Source organism: Caretta caretta, chromosome 8 (assembly GCF_965140235.1).
Source record: "Caretta caretta isolate rCarCar2 chromosome 8, rCarCar1.hap1, whole genome shotgun sequence".
Lineage (NCBI taxonomy): Eukaryota > Metazoa > Chordata > Testudines > Cheloniidae > Caretta > Caretta caretta.
The window spans coordinates 65,667,184-65,690,403 of record NC_134213.1 but is presented as its reverse complement, the minus strand read 5'-3'; the positions used below and the strand labels follow the sequence as shown (position 1 = coordinate 65,690,403).

The 23,220-nt window shown below is 39.7% G+C and overlaps 1 protein-coding gene across 17 annotated transcripts in view; it reads left to right on the top strand.

Moving 5' to 3' along the window:
• The window catches only part of LOC125641564 (uncharacterized), a 123,797-nt gene that overhangs the window by 45,513 nt on the left and 55,064 nt on the right, over window positions 1-23,220 (top strand). For 12 of the 17 annotated variants that reach the window (XR_012669675.1, XR_012669672.1, XR_012669676.1 and 9 more), the window contains 2 exons: window positions 11,080-11,224; window positions 18,288-18,371. The exons of 2 other annotated variants lie outside the window; for them this stretch is intronic. The gene's annotated coding sequence lies outside the window, so the exon portion shown is untranslated. The remainder of the gene's footprint in view (window positions 1-11,079; window positions 11,225-18,287; window positions 18,372-23,220) is intronic. 3 more of the 17 variants (XM_075131571.1, XM_075131567.1, XM_075131566.1) reach the window with 2 other exon arrangements.

The following is a 23,220-nucleotide window of genomic DNA, read 5'->3' as shown; positions in this document are numbered from 1 at the left end:
GAGACCTGAGTCATAAGGAACCAGTAAATGCCAGCCTATTTTTCTCTGTTACATTGAATTGCATTAGAAGATACCCAAGACTGAATCATTTGTATTGATTTTTTTTAAAAAAAATCAAGGCATCTATAATTGAACATAAGAAACTGTGATAAAAAAAATCAAACTGCTTCACAACATCCGTAGGGATTGGATGTAGCTGTTCATCACCTGTGAACATATGACAAAGCAGCCAGTGCTATGTAACTTTAACCCATAGAAACAGGTGAAAACAAAACCAAATAGGAACCCCCCTCCCCTCCCAAAAAATATGAAGGCTAACTCATGATTGAATGTAGCAGAAACAGAAAGCCCTTTTCACACAGCAGAATGTACTGAAAGCTGCTAGCAGATCTACAGCAGACCTTGAACATTACTACCTTATATTATATATTGCATGCACTTATGCTATACTAGATGTTTTAAACAGTGTCTAAAGCAGACTTTAAGGTCCAACCAAAGCCAAACATCTGAAGGTCATGACATCCTTTCAAGAGAAAGTTTCAGTGCTGTGAGTTTGTCAAGAGAGTGAAACTTATTGAGAAGATTAAACATACACAAAGGAGAAACTGCACCACTGCCATCTTCTCAACTACACTTGAATCAGAAAGATCAGAGAGAGCTTGGAAAGTAACTAGATACTTGTCAGAAGAACTGATCCATTAAAAGGAACAAAGGAGAATGGTAATGCTCTTCAATCAAGCTGGAAACTCACCTTAAGGTAGATAACCGACAAGTCAGTTCTTGAGGCAATTTCTTCTGGCTACAGTTGACCCTTAAGGGTCCACAAATGCCTCCAAAGATGATATTTTAGTGACTAAGGAGAGAGAGAAAAACATGTGATTACAAAGAATTAGTGGTATGAAAATAAGGCATGGTCCACATAAAATCCTGGGGGAGGGAAGGCCATTAACATTTTTTTTAAAAAGCTGTATTCAAGTATATGTGACAAACTAGAGATACTAAAAATATTCATGAGGGGCCATATTGTACCATTTACAATGGACCTCCAGTTCCACTTCCAACAAATGCTACAATAAACTGACCCAACACAATTACGTGTATTTGAAGTTCAAGGTTTTTCACATTGCCTTATGAATTCAAACAAGGAGTCACAGATGAAGGCAACATTACAAAGGAACATGAATCTATAGCAAAAGTGGGCTAATTCTGCATTGTAGATAGGCATCCCTCTCCCCTCACCGCACACGTCTGATCTATTTGAGAAAAAGCAGCCCACATACAGATAGCAAAAATTAGAATAACATGTTAAGTGGAAAGAGCCATTCTAAATAAAGCAAAGTATGGGGTGCATGTACACATGTGCAAAAATGGAACCATGAGAATTTCTGTGCAAAATTCCATGGAACAAACGTGGATTTTTTCCCCCACTGATCTGAAAAAAAACATACCATGGTTGTTCAATTATGTATTTATTTTAATATACATATATCACACACACAGTATCACGTCACATCACACCAGTAAAACTGAGGAAACAGCAAGCTCTAGCTCAAACATTTGTTACTAAAAGACAAGCATTAGAATTGTATGTTAAAATTTCATGTACTGATGTAAATGTGATTTCCCTCCCCCCCCCCATATCTCTTATCCTTATTTAAATGAGAAAAGTGTGTTTTCTAGAAATTTAATTTTAGAATTTCTTAAAATGAAGTAGCTTGCAATACGATTAACAGAGGTTGTACCTTTGGAACAACCAGCATAGAGAGATTAAAGTTTTTGACATAACTAGAGCACATTGAATAGGATGGGGAAAAATATTCAAAACAAGGCTAATATTTTCTCTTGCCTGAATCCTACCCAAGCTTTCTTCCATAAGAGAACTATTAATATCATTATTTGCCTTAAGCTGTGTTAGGTTTACTATTGTGGAAACACATAGTTACACTATGCTGTTCTATTGCTTCATTAAATGTGTTCATAAAGCCTCTGCTCATAGATTTATGCAGGCACCTCAGTAGCATTAATAGAAGCTGTGTGTAGAAATCCTTTGTGTCTCAAGTGAAGAACAGACCACATTGTGCAAGGGGGAAAAACACCATCCGTAAACAAATGTATAATGATGGAAGACCACAGATCTTAAAAGACTGTTGCACATCTGAAATATTCACTAGCTATATGCCTATAACATTAATTTCGTAGCACAGAGAATGGTGATTTGGAGTTTCATACTACTTTGAAAACTTGATATAACCAAATAATTCAATTAATTTTGAATAGTGATGATACATGTGACTCCCCACCCCATGTCCTCTGTTTTAATGAATCATGCCATTTTGCTTTTTAAAGAGTATGGGACAAATCCCTGCTGAAGAAGGGCCACAGAAGGCACAAAATGCAGAAGAACCATTATAGTGCCACTGCATGAAGGGGGAAAAGAGACCAGATAGAAGAAGTTCACAACCTTTGTTTGTCACACACTGAGCCAAGCTACATTGCAATTAACTCCAAAGGAGTGCAGAGAAAGGAGGGTTGTGGGCAGATCATGTTGTGAGAAGGGTGAGGTTAATAAGTTTGAAAACTGCCCAGATTTTCAGCCACAAGACACAGTGGGCTCTGGCCACTAATATAGTCTGTTGGCCATAGTAATGGCCACAGACTAGCTGCATGGGTGTCTGGAGCTGTAGCCTCAGACTGAAGGCAGCTACAATCCTCCATCCTGACTACTTTTACATTTACTAAGGATTTGAAGAGGGCATGGATTTGGGGATTTCATGCTGTGCACTTTTCTGCAAAAGATGACAGCAGTATATTATTAACAAGAGACAAATTGTGCTACCACAACACAAATAATACACAAGAGTTGGGGTTGCTACGTGTGGGCCACACTGTGCTAAACACTGTACAAACAGTGAGAAGGAGTTTTTAGGTTAACTAGACAAGACAGAAAGGGTGGGAGGGGAAAAACAGAGGCACAGAAAGGTGAAGTGACTTGGCTAAGGTCACTAAGTAAGCCTGTGGCAGAGCTGAGAACAGAACCCAGGTGCCCTGAGTCCTTGATCAGTGGCCTATCCAGTAAACCACACTGCCTCTGCAAAGTGATGATTGGTTTACGTCTGAAAAGACGCACAGTTAACAGGAAAGGGGAACAGTCTGAAAATAGTGTGAATTTAAAAGGACTGAGTTTGGAGAGTATGGTAACATGGCAGCTCTCTCCCCTCGTTTCTTTGTTAGAATTTAGATAGGAGATTATTTATCAAATAAATAGACATTTCTCCTTAGGCAGAGGAAGCTAGAGCAAATGGGGTTTTAAAGGCAAATGGAAGTCCAGTAATACAGCATTTCCAAAACTTTTCTAACCCCGCCTCCCTTTCAAAATAATAAAGATACAGATGGAGTGGCCAGTTTATTGGAAAGGTCAAAACTAGGATGAGGGCCTATTAGTCATACAGGATCAAGTTTATTGCAGCCTGTGGCAGACAGCAAAAGGGAAGAAGTGTCCTGGGGTTTTAGTTCCCAGTTTGGTCACCTCAGCAGGATGCTTGTTTTATTGCCTGAAGTTCATCTAGCCTGTGGGAGATGTACAAGGGAAGAGAAGAGAAACAGATCCTTCTCCCTGTAAAGAGGAGTCTAAAATGGCCAAATCCTGAAGCTTGGTGAGCTCCCTCAATTCCCATTGATTTCCATGGAAACCAAGTATGACAAGGAGATGTTCAGCACCTTTCAGGATCAACCTCATGGGGCAGTGGGAGCACCACTTCCCAACTAAGAGCTACTACTTCGGAGGAGTAACCAAACATATTAAACAGAAAAAAATCAATTCTCCCTTGGAGCTATTAACCTGATTTTGAGCATTCTTTCACAGAGCTGTTGAAACAGTCATTTGGTGTCTCAGTAGCTTTGGTCTGATGACTTGCTTTAATTCAGATAGGGTTTCTTATTCATATTTAAGACATGATATCAAGTCACACACCCTAGATTGGCACACAAAGAGATCCTCTATATGCAGATCTCCATTCTCCCGTGTAAAAAGGGGACTCCACTTCGCCATGGTGGTTTTATTCCAGACCTCAACTAGGACGCTCAGAGGGTCCTCAGATGTGTACAAAGAGTGGAGAGAAGACCATGTGTCCTGTCTGGGAACGAATCACATTCCCCAACGGTACAGTCCCAGAAAATATACCACAAGGAGAAATTCACCAAGATTCATCCCTTTAACCTCCCTCCTGTGAGTTTTCCCATCAGAGGAGCAATGAGACCCATTTAAAAAAAATGGATAAGGGTTTGAGTGTCTACTGATATGAAGTTACAGTCAGAGTAATCTGTGTGCATCTCTACTAGGGATGGGCAGAAATTCAGGTTCAGCTGTTAGTCACCAAATTTTGGGGCACTGGGAAGTGATGTAAAGAGACTGTACTATAAATTCCCAGGAAAATATTTTTACCCCTACCAAATTGCTCACTAGAGACTGACGGGTTTTTGTGGTTTTGATTTAAAAAGAAAAACAAAATAAAAAAAGAAAACCCCACAACCACATCTCTAGCATTCCCACAGAATGTACTGTGGTGTTTGGGGGAAATGCAAGATTAAGCCCCAGCTGGGTGCTAAAGGCATGCGAGGGATTTGAGTTTCTAATCATCCACCCATGGCCCAACTTCTGTTACAACTGTACAAAAGCAAGACATCAAGAGCTCAAACTGCCCCTACGTTCTTCACTCTGAGTTTAGGCATTGCTCAGCTCCCAGCTTACTGAATAAGTTTTACAGTGGGCTGCAATACCTAGGCCAGTATTGGAAATACAAAATGGCACTTCTCATTCAGTTCAAATTTGACTTTAAACATTTTTTAAAAGTTGCTGTTTTTCTTTACATGCTATATAAGATGCCATATTCAGTTCTGAACTCCATATGTGGCTTCCCCAGGACTTAAATGGCAATACTGTGACTTGGAGGGAAATTTTATCCCACTATATTATACTTTACTGTACATTCTGTATCCGCATCATTGCAGCCACATCCAAGGGGGTGTCAATGGATACAACATTCTCTGATAGCAAAATCATATCCCTTCCTTCCTGCAATTACAACACTATTCCATACAACAAACACAGACATCTGGAAACCTACTACCATGATAGCAGCTGCGACTCCTGTTCTAAAATCAGGAAGTGAGCTGTACTCTCCTCAGGGTTTTAATTGTTATGGAACATGCTTGTAGCTTTAAAACACAAGAGCAGCAGCCAGTTTGATATACAATTTTAATGGAAAAGGTGATAAAAGTACCATAAATACATTGTGTGCACACACACGTGCACACACACACAGATCTCCCTCCCCTGTTAGAAACAACTATATTGTAATAGGTTAATTCATCACTGCTATAATACCATGGAATTGGAATTTTTTATATTTATTTCATTAGTTCAAATTTAAAGTGAAGTACAGTGGCACAAGCCATGAGCATTTAATTTTTTAATCAAAGGCAGTGTTATACCAAGCCATCAGTTATCAACATTTATCAGGGTTAATGATGATTTTAAACTTAGTGACTTTCTACTCATTTTGAAAGGCAGGCAGAGTGGTTTGGGAAAATGCTAGTCATTACTTGTGTCATGCTGTCCCCTGGCTTTAAGTTTATCTCATTAATCCTCATAGTAGCTTTAAGGCAAAAAAGTGCAACAGTAGCTACTTGAATCAGCAGATACTGACCTCTGCTATGTGAGATTGACTAACCATTTGTAATCTTGATCCTTATCAGGTTATTGAGGCCCAGGAGAGAGAGAGAGAGTATGTAGTGTAGTTGTAGCCGTGTGGGTCCCGGGATATTAGAGAGACAAGGTGGGTGACCCACGTCTCTTGGTGTGAGACAAGCTTTCGAGCCATACAGAGCTCTTCTTCAGGTCAGGGAAAGGTATTTCCAGCATCACCGCAAAACGCAAGGTGGAACAGATTTAGTACAAGTTGTTAGCACCTAATGTAAGGGTCCATTCAAGGTAGAGTAGTCTGTTAACAACTCTGCACTCATAGGTCAAGGAGGGAGTTACTGGGTTATAGATTGTTGTAATAAGCTGAAAATCCAGTGTGTTTGTTCAATTCATGATTTTTAGCATCTAGCAGAGTAATGAATTTAGGCTCCCAGGCTTGTCTTTTGAAAGCGTTACGCAGGTTTCCTTTGAGGACGACAACGGAGGTCAGATATAGAGTGATAGCTTTGTGAAAAAAACCTTCACCCTGTGTGAATTTATTCGAGAACATAATGATTTTCTAGTTTCACCCACACATTAGTTGTTGAGGGTATTTAATGCTCTGGATGAGGTACACCACATGTTGTGATAGGCATGTGTAGGACCCACGGATCTTGAAAGGTGAGTTATAGGGGGTGTTGATCATTGTAGCCGTGGAGATGTGTCAGGTTTTGGATCTGTTATTCTGGAAATGTCTGGTGCCACTTTGAGTTGTTGTGTCCTGGTCTGTAGGGAGCTTGCTTCTGATGAGGACCTTGGAGAGGTTGGAAGGTTCAACCTCCACTTCTGGCCTTGCTCTTCATTTAGTTCCACTAATGACTCTTGGAATGGTTCTACTGAAACGTACTACTCAACATAAAAAAAAAGTATAAAATCAGATCTTATAGAAACGCACAATTTTCTAACATCACTAGACCAGCTCCTGTGGTTAACTTGTCAAACTGTGTACTTGAAAGATTCCCAGTGTTTCTTTCACCTCTTTCAGATACTGGTTACTTTCCCCAATTGATCCGATAGTTACAATATTGTACTGAGGGTATCAAAAAGGAGATATGACATCAGTTTGAAAGCCATGAATCCTTTAGTCCTGCCAGAGTGCATACTCAGCAATGCCTATTCCCCTAGAGCTAGCAATAGGTAGCACCAAACACCTTGTTCACTTTCCATTCCCCACAGCCTCTCAGAAGTTAAACCCACCTGCAGCTCAGATGAAGGAAGAGGGAATCCATCACAATATTCTGCCTTACTATTTAATATGATCTTTCAGTTGGAATCTGTTAATAATAGTCTTATCAGTACTGATGCAAACAACTTCTCTCCTGCCTCTTTGGGGTATCCTTTTCAATATTTAGATTCCAGAGTTGATCTATTCCTACCATAGGATTTGATCTCCATGCCCATTGTAAAACCTGCAGGAGTAACCTTACATCCAGGAGGATGGGGAAGGGTGGTGGGGGGGCGACACAAAACAAAAAAACTACACTCTTTTCCCCTCAGAGTTTCCTCCAAATATTTTCAAGGAGGGCAGGATTTGATCCCAAACAAACAGAAGCAGCAGCAGGTTAGGCCACAATTTCTGGAGACTAGCTGAAGGCACAGGACCTTCTTCATAGAGACTGTGCCTCTACTGGATTTGCAGCCTTAGCTGCTTAACACTCCTTACCCAACAGAATCATGCTGCCAGACTATCCAGGGGATCCTAGAAATGCCCCCATTAAATAGGAGGAGGTTCCAGCAGGGAAGGTGATTGAGATATAGGCCAGTTCAACTGCTGTTGATTTGTGAGTGAGGAGGTGAAAAACGATTCATGTCCGTCCACTGCTGAACTTATTCCTGTCCAGGGCTCCCATTTCTAACAGCTAGCTTCCCTGTGTGCAGTCTGCAGAAAGGCTATCGTGGAAGTAGCTGTTTTCCCCTTTCCCAGCACTCACAAGCCAACAGTGAGAGATTTCTCAGGATTGATAGCATCCTTGGTTTCCATTTTCAGCAAATGATACACATTTCATTTTATAAGTAGCAGTGCACAGGTTCCACTCACAATTATTTTATGTAATTGAGATAGAATTCAAACAACAAAACATCTGAGGTGTTTAAATTTCAGCAGCTCTGACATTATGTGTAATGAACTGTGTCTATATGTATGTACACATGCAAACAGACACACACACCGCCCCAAATTAGAAAAAAAGATAAATTTGGGACATTCAGCATCAAAAACTGCAGGCATTTATCCTTTGAGCTAAGAGGAGAATTTCTTCAGTAGCGAGTAAATACCAGGCTGTTATAGTCATTGGGGAGATACAATGACACTAAACCAGTGCATTTCATATTCAATTGTTCCTATCCGGAAAGCAGCTCTGACCATAGATCTTTCCCTACTAGAGAAGAAGGAGACCTGTTCTTTAAGAAACCAGTTTCTACTTGCATAAAGAGTAAACATTAGGTACTCAGTAAAGATTAAGATTCATAACAAAAAATGGGATAAGTACATTGGCAGAGCAATGACACGAAAGAGGTGGAAAGAATATGGGAGGAAGAGTTTTATTCCCTTTTTGCCATTAGTTTTACCAAAATAATCAAACTTTGTTGTTCTACTCATATCATCTCCGATTAATAAAACAAAGAAAGTGGAAGGAGATATGAGGAATATGATGAGGAGAGGCCCTTCTTCCCATACCTGATGGATGTCTCAGTTTGTTTATATTGGTTGACAGAAGAAGTTTACACCAAAATTATGTCACAGAATATTTATTGTTGTCAGAACTTCAGGTCACAATTACTGCAATTCTGGTAAGCTATCCTTGTCTTGAAGCACCCAACACCTTGGGTTTTGGCCTACTAATCCTAGCATTATGCCTAATAGCTTCAGTAATGGAAGCCTCTAGCAAGTCTCACTAGCTCAGTCATACCTGGAGAGGACGATCTTGGAGAAACTGACCTAATGAAGGCAACAAAAAACAAGGTTTATTAATAATCTTGCTGTCTTTTTATTAACTATTCGGTATTAAGAAAACTCTGAAAACCAAAGCCTTTACAGTACTTGAGAGTTTTACCACATCCTAACATGCAGAAGGTTATGGAATAGCTTGATTTATTATATAAAAGTGTACAGGATAAGTAGGCTGCTGTGAAAGTAGCAAAATTTTCCACAGGTTTGAAGAATGATCCTTGAAAGGATCACTATGGCCAGTAAAAAAAACCGCACCAACCACACAGGATTAAATACACCTCAAAGGAGTAACCTCTGTTTTGAATAACACTTCTTTAAATTAACATGGTAGCCTTAATTCTCTTGACTTCTGTTTGTTTATCAATATTTGCATCATTCAACATAGAAATGGCAATTGAGTTTTAGACCTGGTTTATGCAATGAGGGGAAGAGGCACATGCACACATTGACTAAAGGTTTGGGGCTTTCTCCAGTTTACTAGATGACTGGTTTTGGAGAAGCTGCCTTATTGACCAACAATTTACTTTTGGTTTGTCCATAGAACAAAAATAGGACTTAAGTCATGCATGGCATGAATATTTTGGTAAGAGTACATAAACTTAACCATGGGGAGGGAGGCAAGTAGTGGCAGAAAATATTTAACTGGTATGGCAATCGAGTTATATACAATGAGCCAATGTACATGAAAAGTGGTATGAGTAACTGCAACTTACAAAGGCTGTATTCTTTTGTTTGGGTTTGCTCTATTTCTTTGTATTGTGTATCTATCATCAGAAGTCCCCCCCACTAGAAATCTGGAATACTTTAAACAAGCTTAATTTACACAATATTTATTTTCCCTTTTGAAATATGTATTTGAAAAAACAGCTCACAACCTATTATACACACACACTTCATGAGGTATTCAATGATCAGGCCGGTTCCTGGAAAGAATCACTAATTTGGCAAACAGTTACAGCATACATTACACTAAGGTGTATTAAAAGTCTGGCTTCCATGAGGGTGAGGAATGTGAGCGGCTACATAGCTTAAATCCAATGAGCAAAACATACCCTAGTTATAATTTTAATAGCAGAGAATTAAAAAAAAAATAGAAAACTCTAAAAGCCAGAGAGAGTATTACAACAACTTGGTGGAACCAAATAAGATATATCAGGGATGCAGTCACAGGGTTATGGGAAACTCTGTTACAGCTGAACATCAATGGCTGCTTGTAAAAGTTAGCTTTGTGTGCTACTTTAATGAAAGTATAAAGGAGCATATTAAAAGTCAACAGTACAAAGAACACACAGTCATGATATAGTTCACAACAGTGAATTCTGTACTGAATGGCAAAACTGGGCATGGGATATCAAAATATAAACTGCTTCCCTTTGCCTTGCATCCTTGTAATGACACAAGCCAAGCACCCTAACCAGAAAAAGCCTATGGTAGGGGAAAAGAAAACACCACACACCTCTTTTCCATACGGAAGAGTAGTGTCTTTGGACAACATTTGGCTCCACAAGTTCAAAGGGGGCTATTTTATCTGCATTGTAAGTACAGACCCAAAGATTTCTCGTCTCCACACTATAGCTATTTTGTCCCATTTAATGTCATTTAAAATTATAGACGTGCAGCAGCCAAGTAGTCAAAACACCACATCATCTGACGAAACACTGCATTATAATGTCAGCGTGTCTGTGTTTTAACTATTCTTTCTTATACTGTACTTGTCCTCAATCAATCACACACTCACTCTCTGCCAGAGAATAGCTATAAGAGACAGCCATCTTTAGAACTCACTAAAGTTTCTAACAAAGGGCCCTAATACTTCATTCACTGCACAGGCAAGACTCCTTGATATCCAAAAATTCCATTGATATAAACAAAATGCAGGATCAGACTAAAAAGCTTTTATGATTATTTAAACTAGGACTGTGAGAGGCAGCTAGATAAAAGAAAGCACAAAGTTTCTTTTAATTAAATTAAGCTAGATCAAATATGTTTTTTCCTTTTAGTATTTAGGATCTTTGCATCTTAGGTACAGTAATACCTACATATACAAATAGATGGAAGCACAATATTTTCTGGGAGGCACATATGGGCCTTTGCGTCTATCAAGTTATTTGCAATAGCAAATACCCATTAAATCCTTCATACTTCTATAGCACATTCTAACTGGACTAATTAATTTAGCTTCAACACTGCTTTGTGGTTGGGAAATACCCTAAGGCTCCCCCCTCCCTCAACTCCTTCCTCCACTATACATGGCAAAACTGAAGTAGAGAAGTTAAGTAACAGGAACCCAGGGTCACATCAAGTCAGTGGCAGAGCTGGGACCAGAACTTACATCCCTACCCTTCCAAGCCTGCATTTTAAATCACTTCCTCTGATGCTTTCTTTGCAGAGGAAGGCTCTAACATCAGATATAAACAAAGGAACTGCTTTCTTTAAAATTCAGCTGTTTTAAGGCCAGAGAATTGTTCTTTCGGGGCCTGATCCGGCAAGACCTCACATGGGCTACTCCACTGAATACAAGAGAGATTACTCAGGTGAGTAAGGACCAGCAGGATTTAGCCTCATTTCTTCCCCTCCTCCCCACAGATCATAGTTCTCCATAATCCAAAACGGAGTGTTGCCCATCAGTTTGGACACACATAAGGAACTGAAGGTTGTAGGTCACTAGACTCCTCATGTAAAATGAAAAGCACACACTGAAACTGATTATAATGGGCCAAATTTATCACTGGAATAGGCCAGTTTCCAACAGCACATGACAGGCTAAGCATTTTCAAATATAAAATGAATAGTACCTCCCCCAAAGAGTGCACAACCCAAGATACAGGGACAGCGTAGTAGAGGGGAGTTACAACATGCAAAACGAAGGAAACTAGATAGCATTAGGCCTTGTCTTGATAGTACAAAGTATTTATATTCCAGGGGGGCTTTTTATTGTTATTATCCTCAGACTTTAAAGAAAAGTGCACTGTGTACTTCTGACAAATTCAAACAGTTGACAACAAATATTTTAAATGCAAACAAGAAGATTTTTTTTAAAGTCTGGCTTAGTATAAAGCTTTCTGGAGCATTTCACATTTTCAAAGTTTACCAGATAGTCTAAAATATGTTAAAACTAAAGAGGTTTTGGTTTAGCAGGCTGTAAAACAGCTGGTCACTTAAATACCCCATTTGCTTCATCATTAGCTTTACTTTATACTACATCACAATTTTTAATCACAGACCTGATCTTTGACTTGGACTTGGATCAAGATACCTCTACTTTTCTCATATCTGAAGCTTGATTGTACTTCCATCATAGTCAATGGGAACACTGATATTGACTTTACTAGCTGCAGGAACTGATCCTCACAATTTAAAATATTTAAGTGAATATAATCATTATTAAAAGATTTCAGTGTGTTTACCATATGAATTGTCATCACTGAAACAAGCAGTTCTCTAGACACACAGAGGTGTACTCAGTAAACTTAAAATATTTTCATAATCTTCTCACAGGAGGTGTTGCACCGTTTAACTGTTGAGTTAATAAATGCTGTATATATGCACTAGCATATAATATCTGCTTATTGCTAAACTAAGGAGAAATGCATCCACATGTTGGCTGTAGTATTCAAGTCACAGGGTTTAAACTATCGTCAGAAGAGGCAACACTGTCTCTCATCTTTCTGAGATCTCTTGCCTGATATTGACCTCACCACATTTGTCCACACTTAACTTCCAGATTCTATTAGTGCAATGTCATTGATGGGAATGCCCTTAAAGGTTATTCATACCTTAGTGAAATCTGAATCTGCATTGAGTTATTGCCAGGTGCACTTAGTGTAAATGCTGATTTTGGTCTATAAGGGTGGGATTTTCAAGAGCGCCCAGCATTGACCTTACTGTGCTCTCACTGAAGTCAGCAGTAAAACTCACACTGACTTTAGGAAAAAGCTACTTAGGCCAACACTGGGCACTTTTGAAAATCCTACCCCAAAGCTGGCGTGGACCTTTGCTGCCTTCTGGAACAGCTCTTTCCTTATAAATCATCGCAACTATTGTGCTAGCCAAGAAGCTTCTGATTAAAAAATCCCTAGATTTGACTGCTTAGGACTTGGAGGCCATATAACTACAATTGGCTTCCCTCCATTGGTCTGGTAAAGGTCATGTTTGCTGGCTCTCAAGGAAGGATACAAGTCCCAGATGGTTTCTGTAAACTTTTCTGGACGGGGTGGCATGATTCTCTAGAACATCCCCTTTGTGTATTTCATTTTAGTTCAGATCAGTCAATATGCTCCAATTTATGCGTGCAATCATTTGCTTTGCATCACTTCACTGGGTCAAAGAAACCATAAACGCACATTAAAGGCTCGTGGATGGCTTCTCCCTGCACAGGAGAATCCTCTAATATCATAAAACTGCTGTAGCAGTTCTTCTCCCAGTTCCCCTCCCCCCATCATGGCCACCAGTGTATGGGATATGGCTAGGATCCCAGCTGATCCTTTGATGTCACAACAGCTCCAGGAGCCATGGACAGCTGGGTTTATATTAGAGAAACCTGAAGGTTGTTGTAACTTATGCTAGTGAATGAACCAGCCCTAGGATTGGGGGAGCACAAAGATGCATATTCAAATACAACATTAAAAAAAATGGACCAGACAAAAAGCATCTACAGACTTAGGGTCAGGAGTGGACAGCAGAACTCCCACTGGTTACAGTTGCAGCGGGATGATAGCATTTAAAACAATAACTAGAATCACAAAACTATCTATTTGTAATCCTTCTGTTGTATACAGCTCTCTATCAAGTGATTTTATCACTTCCATATACGCCCAATAGTCAGGTACAAAGGAAAATTGTTCTTTATGATAAACCATGCTGGTGCTACGAACTCATGACTTTTGAGGCCTACTTGGACTGTTTTCCTGGCTACTTTCAAATATATTTACTTTTCTATACAACAACAGATTACTTCTTCCTTTCCCTTTTTTCTGAACACCCAATGGGATCTCATTTCAATCTGTATATTCCATGATTACCAGAGAGTTAATGATGAAATGTTATATCTACAGCCTGCTATTTAATTCTATTTATATTTATTAAGTTCAGGAAAAAAACAGTTTAATACCAAATGTAAAAGTGCCAAAACAAGACACATTAGGATGTCAAGTACGCAATCTACACATTTTCAAAAATAGCTTGCAAAACAAGATATTATTGCATGTGAGTGGGCATAAGACTTAACAAAAACCTGGTGCAATAATAGATTTTTTTTCTTAGCTGTACAAAAAAAGTTTTTGTTCCAGGAGACCAATTAAATATACAGATTTCTTTAACACAAAGGCAAATGATTATTTGTTACCACCTCAGCCAAAATCTATTTTTGCAGCAGTCATTGGTCTTCCTGTGTTCAGACAGGATTGTATTTAGTTGTGTTCACAATGGTTGTATTTTGAACAGTCTGATAAAAAGCCTCAATATGTCAATTTGTTTTAGGTAATTTGAAACCATTCTGCTGCCTGCTGTAGTTAAAACATCTCTTGTGTACTCCATCTCCCTGTACTTAAATATAGAAGGAAGTGTCCTAAACTTGCAATCCCTTAATTTTATAAACATCCTGAAGAACAAATGCTAATAACTTCCTTGCTTAGTCAAATAGCAAACTGTAGGTTTCAGAGCTCTCTGATGGGAGTCAAGACGACAGTGAAAGGCAAAAAGCAATATGTCAGCTCTGTGGGCTGCTTATTTGTTCACTATCAACCAGAACGTGCAGGGAACTGGAGAGGGAGGACAAAGTTAGAGCAGGCCTACTGCAGCTGTGCTTCCGGAACATTGTACAATTTTAGCACATGAAACCTATGGCAATGAAGATGAAAATATTTTAAACAGACAGAGATAATTTCTGTATTAATTCCAATAATTACTTTAAATCAGACAATTCACTGCAGAGGTTCCCTACAGAGCAGCCATGAATTAACAATCTGTATATCATCATGCTTATCTCAGATAAAACTCTTTTGAAGACCTGCTTTTGAAAGCTGCAAATTTTAACAGATTTTACTGTCCTTGTCACATGCAGAGAAAATGGTACCAAATGGCTCATGTTTTTGTGACTCTGGGAACCTGGATCTGATTGTGGATGAGAATCAGAAGTATGCATTTGCAATCACCTTCAGTGATCTAGCCAAATCCATAGAGGTGGTTCTCTATTTGTGTTTTGGTGTCTTACAGATGCTGTCAATTGACTGCCCAATACAGAATAGGCTGGATATATTTTTTTTTGGTTGGTTGGTTCTTTAAACCAGATATAACAAAACCAAAATAATGGGGATTAGAATTCTATAAGGAACAACAGCCAAAGCTAAATGGAATCAGGATGCAAATGGGTATTCATCACAAAAACACAAACCAAACCAAAAACCAATGAAATGATATATTATATATCTAACCTCCCCAGAAATAAATAACTGCAAACCGGGGAGGTGAAATATAGATATAGATATCTCACCCAGGGACTGCTCCAGGCACCAGCGAACCAAACAGGTGCCTGGGGCAGCAGATGTAAAGGGGCGGCAGGACGTCGGGCTCTGGGGCGGCAGTCCGCCCTCGGTGGTGGCGGGAATTCAGCGGTCGCTCCGTCACAGCATGTTTCGTGCGTGGCGGCAATTCAGCGGCCACACCATTACTCCGCGTCCGTGTTCAGAGGCGAGGTTTTTTGTTTGTTTGTTTTTTGCTGGTTGGGGCGACAAAAACACTGGAACCGGCCCTGCTCTCACCTCCCCAGTTTGCAGTTTCCAGTATATATATTTATAAAGAGCCTTGACATGCAATATATTTTGCAACATTTTCAAGTAGGGGTGGCACCTAGAGTTAACATTTGGCCTTCTTGGCTCCTTGTTACAGTCACGCCTTCTCCAAGATATTCCTGTAGTTTATCACCAGACTTCTGTCCATTTGGGAACACTGTTGTCGTCCCTCGGTGTTTCTCCAAGGTCCCCCCCGAGAGAAAGTGCATGGTTTAGTATTGGGAGTGTGATGGGGGTAAGACAGACCCAATCAGATGTAGGAGTTCTAGCAGCAACATTTGGTAGCATCTGGACAGTTTTAGTCAGGTGAAAATCATGTCATATAATAGCTTATCAGCTTTACCTCATCTGATAATGTAGTGAAAAAAGTGTACTGCACAAGTAGGATATCCAGTGTCATCCCTCCTTCTCCCCTTGTGTCCAATAATGTTCATTCTTGTGAAAAACTCAAACCAAAAAGTTTTCAAAGCCAGATAAGTAAGATCAACAACAGGGTATCTATTACATATTTTTACAACTTGTTTTCTGATTAGACACTCATTTTGCACATGGAACAAGTACAAACTCTCCCTCTAGGATTGAGGGTTGCTCACCACTGACACTGAACCTACACTGTGAATCTTGTAGTAAAAAAATTGGTCAGAGTTGGTTTTACATTGTTTTACTAGATAAGTTTGCGAGGTAATACTTTTTTCTTTTTAACTATTTGCTAGTAGTAATAAAAAAAGTCTACCATTCCTTATATACCAGTTCTATTTACTTATCTTTATTCCTTAGTCTGAGATGAGATGGATTTAGAATACTTAAGTAGGTTATACTGAGCAAAAATAATACTTGAACGCTCAACAGAGGCTTAAATTTTCAGCCACTATAATCACACACCTAGAAACAGGCAGCTGCATACAATGGACCCGTCAAGTTATCAATTGCAGCTAACACTCTTTCTTATAGAGGCAGACTTTGTGGCTCTGGTTTCCTTGCTGAACCTCTCCCTGGAGGACTGCCCAGCTGGAGACAATACAAACCCCCGAGGGCCAATTACTTGGCTTGGTTCTTGTCCACATCACCTGAGAGCTGTCACTTCAACACACAGATAAAGAAACCATATGGAAAAAACAGAAGTTGGGTGGGGGGGGGAGGGAGAAAGGATCATAACCAGATTGTTAAGATGACTGCTTTTGTCCTGCTTGCCAGAATATTGATTATTTACATCATAACTAATTTAATAAGGAGATTAAGGGGAGGGGGGTGAACAAGGTCTCTTGTCCACAGAGGTAGTCCACTGAAATACTGTCCTGTTTATTGTGAGATGTCATATAATGTGTCTGAAATAGCTAGAAAAATTCAGGCCCAGTCCTCAGCTGGTGTGAAGTCACCATAGTTCCATTGACGTCAATTTACACTACCTGAGAATCAGGCCCTGATCGTAATCATCCATTTTAGGTCACTATTTTGGAGATGGGATTGAAACTTATATTTTCAATCAGAGGCTAAGGCTTAAAAATGGTAAGAAGGGATACTGACGTATATTCCATATTCAAAACTCTACCTCTTCTATGGAATCATTGGGCCATATCCTCCGCTAGTGTTAAGTCAGCAGATCTCCAAGTTTGACACAAAAGTTCTTGGCATCAGTAAATCTGTGGCACATAATTTTAAACCAAGCTAATGTAGCCTGCTCAGGTTTCCATAAGACTAAATTTCGAAATTGTTTTTTCCCCCAATTCCAAATTTAAATAAATAATCTGTAAAATTGCATGACAATAAAAGAAAATGCATTCCAATCAAGGCCATGTCCTCCCCCAGCATGCTGGGCATCAAATCTTTGGCAAGGTCACCGGTTTCTGTGACATTCTAGCATGGCAATTTGATTTAAATTTTAAAAATGAAGGCTTGTAATTAAATATGGAAATGATAAATCTGCACATTAGCCCCTGGCATTACTTATTTTGCCATTATATTCAGTTATGTTCTGCTGTTCCATATTTTAAGTTTTCAGTATTCCAGAAGGATAATTGCATCAGTAAAGTTGGGGGGAAAAGGAGGCAGGGAAGTTGTAGGCTTTGGTAGCTGAGTAGTTTGGTGGGGCTTTTGTTACCTGGGCAGACAGTTTGTAATGGTTGGATTAATACATCAACTGGATGTTTAGGCTGAAAGATCAGCAGTAAAACAGTTAATGCTGACATTTTAAAATTTACATCTTTAGGTTCCAGAGTAAACAGTCAATTGAGACGAATAAGGCTGTTCACTTTCACTCCTTTCAGACCACTTGTTTCAGATTGTTTGCAAACTCAGAAAGACAAAACATTGCATTGGTTTATACTTGGTTCCTAGTATCAAAGTTATCTTTGAACCAACGTTTGTTGCTGCTGTTTAAAGAAAGCTATTTTAAAAACAAACAAAAAACCCACAACCCTATAACAAGGGATAATTTTGTGGCAAATTCCACATGGCAGAATCCATAGAACACTACATGTCATTTATTTTAGGGAAAAAGAAAGCAATATCCCCTCCTGATTCTGTTTTAAGGCAACTAACTCACACCTAATTAATGCAGATTACCAGGGAAGTTATTACATAACGGCAACTTCACATGTCATTTTCTTTAAAGTTTATAACTAAGTATCTGAAAAATCTAAATATATTGAACATAGAGTTGCTTTCGTTAATCTTTATGAGATAAAGTGTTATGTTAAAAAGTATAGATCTCATCTGACTTTGCTATGGTGGGATTTTCTTTACCTGCTTTTTTTTTTTTAAATCAACCCACAAAACTAATCACTGCTTTTCATTATTTGTATTTGTTCAGAACCCTTAAGATTCCAGCGAGAGTCCAGAGACAAAAAGTAGACGCTAAGAACAGGTTCATTTACCACATTTCACTTAAAACAAAGTAAGTCTTAGATTTGGAGAATTCCAAAGGGAGGTTCGGGGTCTCTTAGTCTTGTCAAAAGAGACCACAACAATGGTTTTGTTATTGTTGCTGCTGCTGAAAATGAAGATGGAATCAAAAAACATATTTTAAAAGGTTGGCATAAAAGGAGCTCATTTGGGCTTTATAGCCGTTTGAAAAATGTAATGCTTTTAATAAAATAACGATTAGACATACAATTTGCAGATGCAAAAAATGGAAGCCGCTGCTCAGATGTTCTTACTGGAAAAAAAACTGGAGGTGTGTGCCAGGTGACAGTTACAGCAAACTACAATACTTTATCTTTGATGCACACCCCTTTTTAATTCATGTTTTACTGTACAATAATCAGCTAAATATCAGAAGTGCTATCCCTACACCCTTTGCCCTCATTTGATGTACAGAGCACAGCTCAACTCTTACTACAGCTTCTCAAAACAAAATACCCATTTTAACGTTCACCTCATTCATCTGGTCAATGAACATTAATGTCTTCCCTTTTTCCTCTAAGAGAGATCACAATGTTCAGAAGCCATTGGGCACAGCTAATGTAATATTGAATCACATTCAAGAAAGTTAAGTATCTTAACAGTGAAGTTGGATTGTTCTTATATGCCTTCTCCTGTAATCCACCCAAGGTGGCCCTCTGTCCCCCTCCACAGATTTGCCTTAGGGGACTGGGTCTTTTGGCTCAGGCCAGAGAGACTCATGCTGCTACATCAGGAGGTCTCCTGGGTTCGATCTGCATTGTTGATGGTGTCTCACTCGGGGTGTTGTGCAACATTCCTAACCCCAAATCAACCCTTGCATTTCATGATTTCATCTTTCAGTAGCCGTTTGTAGGGAGGGGAAGAACAACAATTATTCTTAAATCACATAGGGAGATAGTCTGGAGTTGGGTGGGGGGGGTGTTGCTTTAAAAGAAAAATGAGAGTCTCATATTCACTGTTCCCTAGACAGTAAAGAGAGTTTTTTTCAGATGACGGATCCATCTCTTCTGAGCATGCAAATCAACAAAGGGCCTTAGAGCACGTCTTCAGAACAGAGACCATTCATATTCAGTTGGCTGTCAGTCAGCATTTTATGATAGCTGAACATTCCACATCTTTGGCTAGAGATAGGCACGAATTTGAACAATCCAAACAGGAGGAGTTCAAAACTTTTATCAGGATCTGCATTTGAATTTTGTAAATGGTACCTATCTTAAAATTTCAACGCTACAAAATTTCCATGGGTAACGAGAGCTTTCACTGAATCCTCTCCCCACCCCCCTTTTTGTGACCAGCTCCCATATTTTAGATATTCCCAATTTCAGCGCTGCCTAACAGTCTCTTGGATGCCTACATTTATGCCCATCTGTTATAATGGCAGTGCGCCCAGTTTGAAGTAGTTTGCTCCATTTCTCTGAGACAGATACTAAGCTAAGGCTGGTTTGAATGTACAGATAACACTGCAGTGCCAATTTGCTACAGGAAGGTCCTCTCGGAGACAGCTCTGCCATATTGGTTCCATGTTTCTTTTTCGTGACATTATATTTGCTGACATGTATTCAAACCTGCATAAAATAAAAAGTTCTCCAGGATCTTACCCTTTACTGTAATTCCACCTACCAGCGAAACAGGTAGTATCACAGCCAGAACTGAGGAAAAACAGCAAGATCTCAATATGTCAGACACTTCAGACTATATGGTGTCGAGACCATATCCACATGCACTGTGCAGATAATCTGATAAAACCAGGAAGGACTAATCTGATGCTATCAAGACTCAATGGCCCCAATCTTGTCCATCAACTGGATGATCAGGCCCCAGCCTCGTCGCCCTGCCACTAATTGTTCTAAACAGCTCTGCTACAAGTGGACAGCACAGACTTGTGAGGCTTCAACATATGTGGAAGCCAGCAAGAGTAGGGGGCTGAGAGAGCAGTTGCAGGAAGGGTAAAAAAGAGGAGATAAGAAGAAAGAGGAAGAAAAGTGCAGGTGTTGAATGAGGTAGTATCTGCTTGAACTTCCCTTGCCCCTCATCTCTTGTTTTGCTAAGCAGCAATGAGAGTTTATGACTCCCACCAATACATTTACGGAACAATAAATAATATTTGGCACTTCCATGGTACCAAAGGTTCTCAAACATTTTACATGCATTAGTGACTACATTTCCTAACCTTGCCAAGAAAGGAAAAAGTAAAAAGCAAAGGCTACAAGGACATCTGTTCTCTCCTGTAAATACACAGCAATGAAATATACTTCTTTTCTCCCCAAATATTTGTGGGAGGGGTGGAGGGGAAACACTGCCACTGGGAACATGGGATAATGGAGAAGTGATAACTCCGCTGCATGCCCAGTGGATAGAAATAGGAAGTGACAACACTGCTGCATGACATGTCTGTATTTCAGAGCTTGTTTTACACTTGATATTCCCCCCCCCCCCGATTTCATTTAAAAAAAAAATAGGGTGAAATCCTGGTCTCATTGCAGTAAGTGGCAAGTCATCCATGGATTTCAGTGAGGCCAGTATCTCACCTTAAATCACTTTCTTGATAGTTTTCTTAATATACCTGTACATTTAAGTCTAAAAAATCATCTGGCCCAGGTTTGGAAATGTTTTCCCCATTCCTCCTCACCCCACAGTTTCAACAGAACACAACATACAGTAGTACCATTAAACACAGCACTTTTCAGCCATAGATCTCCAAGTGTTTTGTTAAACAAATAACTGTTAACCCCACTTTATCAAAAAGGAAACTGAGGTACAATCAGGGAGCATGATCTGTCCAGGAGCTCTGAGGCAGAGCTGGCAATAGAATTTGAGTCTTCAGAGACACAGTCTAATGCTCTAACCTTTAGGTATACTACCTATTAGTTATCAGCTTTAATTAAAGTAAAAAAGTTTTTGAATTATATTAAATGAAAGCAGAAAAGTTATGTCTCCTTTCTGGTCCCTCCCCAAACCCCTTAGGTCATTTTCCACAACAGAAATAAAAGCTTTCTTGGTCGTGTCTTTTGTCCTAAACAGCAGCGGTTAGCTGCTTGTGGCTAATTAGTTACTCAAGTGTAATAATCCTCCAGTGTGACAGAAACGGTTTAGATGGAGTTCTCTGCAAGTAGTGTACTCTTGGAAAAGATGCCATAAATCAGCAGGGCTATGGAACTCTTTAAACAAAGCAAATCTGCTGTGGGAACCCATTACAGATTTAACCATGTAATATTTATGTACCTAGCTGACTTGTGCTTTTAACTTAACACTTTTCAGCCAGGGCTTTTTAGCACCTGGATCACATTAACCAAGAATGAAAGTCACCCAGTATGCAGAGTCAGCATAAAGCCTCGACACAAGGCCTTCAATATAGGGTTTGCATAGGAATTAAGTGGTATACACAGGCCTTGCACTGGACCTCTGCACAGAGGTGAATTTTACCTAAAGCTTTGAACAAGAAAGATACAAAAAGTATCAGTTTCACTTGTTTACCTATACAAAATGCTAAATCCATGGAGTACAGAATCCCCACTTATTACTATCCATGAAGATAGGTAGGTATACAAGAGATGCAGACAATCAAGGAAAGTTCTTATTCCGAAGAGGGTTTTATGCAAAAGCAAGACAACAAAAATCTACAAACATATTAGACAATGGTTGTGGACACTGAAGACAAAGTCTCATCTAACAGTGACTATCAAGTTTGGGTGCCCAACCTGAGACACCTTTAAAGGGTCTGATTTTTTGAGAGGGCTGAACACCCATTCTCTGAAAACCAGCCCCTTCAATGAGTCACAAGTTAGGCACCCAAACTCATTGCTGAATATGTAAACTATAGGCCCAGGTGTCCAGGCATATTTTATTAGCCTTCAGTAGGTCACAGCTGTGTACCATCTGGTCCTTAAGTTACCAAGCGGAAGAGAACCCATTAAGGGGTTAAAAGCTTATATGCACGTTTTACTTACACACACACACAATTTAACTCTCTCTCATCACTAAAGTCTATCCTCCATTTAACCTAACAGCCGCAGGGGGTTCTTTTTAAATTACACTTTGCAGACAAAATCTGTAACTTCACCTCTTCGTGCCTTTGGTTTATCTTTCTACCCTGTCTTGTCTATTTAGGGGCAGAGGCAGTCCCTCACTACGTGTTTGTACAGTGCCTAGCACAACAGGGCCCTGATCTCTGTTTGGGCTGCTCTGCACTATCATGATACAAATAATGAAAATTAAGCTTGTCTCTCAACCATGGTCTCTCACACCTCCTTTGCCAATCCTCGGAGAAATGGAATTTGGGTCATTAAACCAGCTCCCAGTCAAGTTTCCTAAATGGGATGTTAGTCAGGATTTAAGCTATCACTGCAGTGGCTGGCCTGCAAGGTAAAGCATCACTGCTGCTGGGCTGGAGAAGCAGCTGGGGGGCATTTAAGCTAAGATTTAAAGGACAAGGACAAGGCTTGTGAGCTGCTCTATGGACCCAAATTCAGTTTCTCAGGACTTTAGGCAAGTGGGAGAGAAGAAAGCAAAAAGGAAAGAACTAGAGGTGCTGGGAGGAGCGAGGAATCATAGAATATCAGGGTTGGAAGGGACCTCCGGAGGTCATCTAGTCCAACCCTCTGCTCAAAGCAGGACCAATCCCCAATTAAATCATCCCAGCCAGGGCTTTGTCAAGCCTGACCTTAAAAACTTCTAAGGAAGGAGATTCCATCACCTCCCTAGGTAACCCATTCCAGTGTTTCACCACCCTCCTAGTGAGAGTTTTTCCTAATATCCAACCTAACCTCCCCCACTGCAACTTGAGATCATTACTCCTCGTTCAGTCATCTGCTACCACTGAGAACAGGCTAGATCCATCCTCT